Source organism: Penaeus vannamei, chromosome 40 (assembly GCF_042767895.1).
Source record: "Penaeus vannamei isolate JL-2024 chromosome 40, ASM4276789v1, whole genome shotgun sequence".
Taxonomy (NCBI): Eukaryota; Metazoa; Arthropoda; class Malacostraca; order Decapoda; family Penaeidae; genus Penaeus; species Penaeus vannamei.
The window spans coordinates 18,642,720-18,647,719 of NC_091588.1; the positions used below are offsets into that span (position 1 = coordinate 18,642,720).

Genomic DNA, 5,000 nt, shown 5'->3' on the forward strand with positions numbered 1-5,000 from the left:
TCACCACCACCACCAATCCCTCACCACCATCACAGCAACCACCACCAATCCCTCACCACCACCACTGCAACCACCACCAATCCCTCACCACCACCACAGCAACCACCACCAATCCCTCACCACCACCACCAATCCCTCACCACCACCACAGCAACCACCACCAATCCCTCACCACCACCACAGCAACCACCACCAATCCCTCACCACCACCACAGCAACCACCACCAATCCCTCACCACCACCACAGCAACCACCACCAATCCCTCACCACCAATCCCTCACCACCATCCCTCACCACCACCACAGCAACCACCACCAATCCCTCACCACCACCACAGCAACCACCACCAATCCCTCACCACCACCACAGCAACCACCACCAATCCCTCACCACCACCACAGCAACCACCACCAATCCCTCACCACCACCACAGCAACCACCACCAATCCCTCACCACCACCACAGCAACCACCACCAATCCCTCACCACCACCACAGCAACCACCACCAATCCCTCACCACCACCACAGCAACCACCACCAATCCCTCACCACCACCACAGCAACCACCACCAATCCCTCACCACCACCACAGCAACCACCACCAATCCCTCACCACCACCACTGCAACCACCACCAATCCCTCACCACCACCACAGCAACCACCACCAATCCCTCACCACCACCACAGCAACCACCACCAATCCCTCACCACCACCACAGCAACCACCACCAATCCCTCACCACCACCACAGCAACCACCACCAATCCCTCACCACCACCACCATCCCTCGTCCCTCCCCCGACACCACGCGTCCTATGATGCAATAAGGCCTTCAGATTTTCTCAAGTGTCGATATCCCTTATGAAATCAGCTGATTCGGAGGAGGCGGGCGATAAATTCCCAGGGAGGAGTCTCAGCTTGTGTCCTTAAAGAGAGGTTGTCCTTGTTGGCTGGTCGAGGGTCGTTTGCCTGTTGTTTGTTGTTATTCTGGAGGGTTGAGTGTGTGCGTTTTTTTTTTTTTGTGGTGGTGGTGTTATTGTTATTTGTTGTTGCGTTTTAAGTGTGTTTGTTCGTTAACTTGTCTAGGCTGCTGTTATCTTTCTATAACGATTTCCTTGTCATTATAAAGGTCATTATAATGTATCGTTTTCAATTTCATAATTTTATTATGATGTCCCAAACGTCAATAAACTGAACATGCATATATATATATATATATATATATATATATATATATATATATATATATACATATATATATATATACATATATATATATATGTATTATATATATTATATATATATATAAATACATATATATATATATATATATAAATATATATATATATATTAATAAATATATATATATATATATATTAATAAATATATATATATATATATAGATATATATATAAATATATATATATATATATATATATATATATGTATGTATATATATGTATATATATATATATGTATATATATATATATATATATATATATATATATATATATATATATATATGATATATATTGTGTGTGTTTGTGTTGGCATTTGTGTTTGTGTATGTGTGTGTGCGTGTGTGTACATATATATTTTTTCTATGAATATAAAGTCTTGCATAAAAGTCAACGTGATCAATAATTCCATTATTTTTCAATACTATTGGCTGATGACACGAAACAAGAATGGAAGTTTAAAAATTATATATTTAGAATACGGATCAAAAGTTCTCATTTCAGGCACAATAATTGCCAATGAATGGTAATTTCCCTTTGCCATTTTTTATCTTTATTTTTCTTATAATTAATATAAATGTTGCAATAATTGTTTTTGTCATTACTGATATCAATATCATTATCATTGTTATCACCATCATTATTATCATTATCATCATTGCCGTTACCAGTGTTATTATTTTCATTACTAATATCACTAACAACAATAAGGATCATTGTTACGATTAACACCATTATCACTTTTATCACGATTGTTATTGTGATCATTATAATCAACATTATTATCATCATTGTCATCATCATCTTTAATATTATCATCACCAATGTCATCATTATTATCAATATTATCATCATTATTATCAATATTATCATCATTATTATTATCATTATCCTCATTATTACCATTACCATTGTCATTATCATTATGATTACCATTATCATCATTGCTGTCATTCACTTGATGCTGTCGGTGCCATCACTTCTATCATCATTACCACCATTCCCACCGGCATTCATATCATCATTACCATCATCTTTACCACTACCACCATCTACATAATCACAGAATTATTCACCACAATAGCGCAATCCTTTTTCCATGAACAATGTCAATTACAGACGGCACGTGGTGTAGCGGTGTACTCATTCCCTTATTCCACGGAGGTATAATCTCTTCCCGAAATTCGAAGACCATGTTAGCTAATTGGACACGGGTAATGGCCCAGGAGATCGTACGGTAATTAAGGCGGAGGTTCGCGAACTGGTAGTGTGGTTGTTCGGTCGTTTGGGGGGGTAGTTTTGGGTGGAATGTGGTTGGGGCGTGTACACTAAGGTCGTTTATGTGTTTTCGGGGATTTGGGGTTCGAATTTAAGTCTTGTTGTTCTTGTTCTTAGTTCTTTCTTCTCTTCTCTTTGGTTCTGCTTAAAATAATTATAGTGATAATAATGATTTGCGTTTTTTTTTCTTAAGACAAATTCGTCTCCTCCGTATCTCTTTTTTTCGTGGTCTGTCTCTATCTTCTCTTCGTTATTCTTTCTTCCTCGATCCATCTCATTCTCTAATGAACCACCGCCCCGCCCTCTCTCTCTCTCTCTCTAATTTCTTTCCCTCCTTCCCTCCCTCCCCTCTCTCTCCTCCCTCTCCCACCCCCACTCCCTCTCTCACCCTTTCCCTCTCACTTTCTCACTCTCTCTTTCCCTTTCCCTCTCCCTCTCATTCTCTCCTCCCCCCCCTCTCTCTCTCCCTCCCCCTCTCTCTCTCTCTTCCTCCCTCCCCCCCTCTCTCTTCCTTTCCCTCCCTCCCTCTCCCCCTCGCCAAGCCACATCCTCCCTCTCTCTCCTCTCCTTCATCTCTCACTCTTTTCGCTCCTTCCCAATCTTCCAAAACAGAGTAAAACTGAAACAGCCTAAAAAAAAATAAAAAAAATAGTGAATTCAATTTAACGTAGTCTTTGTTGTTCTTATTTTGTTCTCTCGCTTCTCTCTTTCTTATTTTCCCCTTTCTTTTATTAGCACACACACACATGCACAAACACACATATATAAACACAGGTCTCTCGATAAACATTTCGTGAATGTTTATCCTTTTACACACACAAAAAAAAATCCATTGATTTATCCAACATCATTAAGGAGACCACTATCCAATCACCAGCGAATTGTTTCTCTTACGAAATAATGAGAATTTGGAAACGCACAAATCCTGAAATATTTTTTTTTTATTTCTTTTCGAGCTCTGTAGGTTTAATGTACGAAATTGCGAGAGACATCAGTTCTTTAGTCATGCAGGGTATGTGGAACCTATGTAGGGTATGTGAAATCTATGTAGGGTATGTGGAACCTATGTAGGGTATGTGGAACCGATGTGGGGTATGTGGAACCTCTGTGGGGTATGTGAAATCTATGTAGGGTATGTGGAACCTATGTGGGGTATGTGAAACCTATGTGGGGTATGTGAAATCTATGTGGGGTATGTGAAACCTATGTGGGATATGTGAAATCTATGTGGGGTATGTGAAACCTATGTGGGTATGTGAAACCTATGTGGGGTATGTGAAACCTATGCAGGGTATGTGAAATCTATGTAGGGTATGTGGAACCTATGTAGGGTATGTGAAACCTATGTGGGTATGTGAAACCTATGTGGGTATGTGAAAACTATGTAGGGGTATGTGGAACCTATGCGGGGTATGTGGAACCTATGTGGATTATGTGAAATCTATGGGGTATGTGAAACCTATGTAGGCTATGTGAAATCTATGAGGGGTATTTGGAACCTATGTGGGGTATGTGGAACCTATGTAGGCTATGTGAAATCTATGTGGGGTATGTGGAACCTATAAGGCGTGGCGTTGTGCGTGGTTGGGGCTGAGGAGGGGGTAGGTGGCTGAGGAGGGGGTAGGGAGCTGAGGAGGGGGTAGGGGGCTGAGGAGGGGGTAGGGGGCTGAAGTTGTTGAAAATCTAACTTTACTTCGATTTTTTATCTTTTTTTTTTACAGCGGCTTCGAAGACTGAATTTGTAACACCATGCCTTGTCATGTTTTTTTTTTTCTACTTTTTATCATCACTTTTAACACTAGCTAGGATAGATGAATGAGTAAATTATAGGCTATGTTTTTTTTCTTCTTTTTTAAGTACGTATCACAGACACACACACACACACACACAGGCACGCACACACACACACATGTACGCATGCACACACACAAGAACATAAAGTTAGCCTACAGAATATCGCCCTTTGAATGAATGCTTTATTTATGTATTTCGCAAGAAACCAAAATTCCAACAAAACATCTATTTGACGCCTCAGGGATGTAGCGAGGGAATGTGGACCATGCACGCCCCTCTTCAGCAAACCCATCGTCCAACATTCGACAAAGTTTCCCCTCGTTTACCCTCTCCCTGGGGTAAGTGTTTTGCCTTCCCCTGGAGACCCACCTGGGGAGCTGTTGCGTGATGCCTGCGGGGAAGGACGGAGCGACGGAGATCCACTCGCGACGGAGGCTGATCGCACACTAGTTGACGCTGGAAGTCTCGGTCCCTCGATACTCTGGAGTGGAGGGGGCGGGGCTGGGGGGAGGACAGGAGGAGTGAAAGAAGGGGGAGGGGGGGTGAAGGGAAAAGGGGATGAGGGAAGGGTTATTGTGGTGGATGGGGTGGAGGGGGATGGAAGGTCAGAGGGGAGGGCATGGTGGAGGGTGATGGAAGGTCAGAGGGGAGGCTATGGTGGAGGGGAAAGGGGGGATAAAGGGAGG

At 42.1% G+C, this 5,000-nt stretch overlaps 1 protein-coding gene across 1 annotated transcript in view; it reads right to left on the reverse strand.

Moving 5' to 3' along the window:
* LOC113817058 (uncharacterized) overlaps positions 1 to 4,817 on the reverse strand; it is a 111,468-nt gene extending 106,651 nt beyond the window's left edge. Inside the window, exon 1 of the mRNA XM_070117517.1 lies at positions 4,684 to 4,817. The gene's annotated coding sequence lies outside the window, so the exon portion shown is untranslated. The remainder of the gene's footprint in view (positions 1 to 4,683) is intronic.
* Between the last annotated feature and the right edge of the window lie 183 nt (positions 4,818 to 5,000).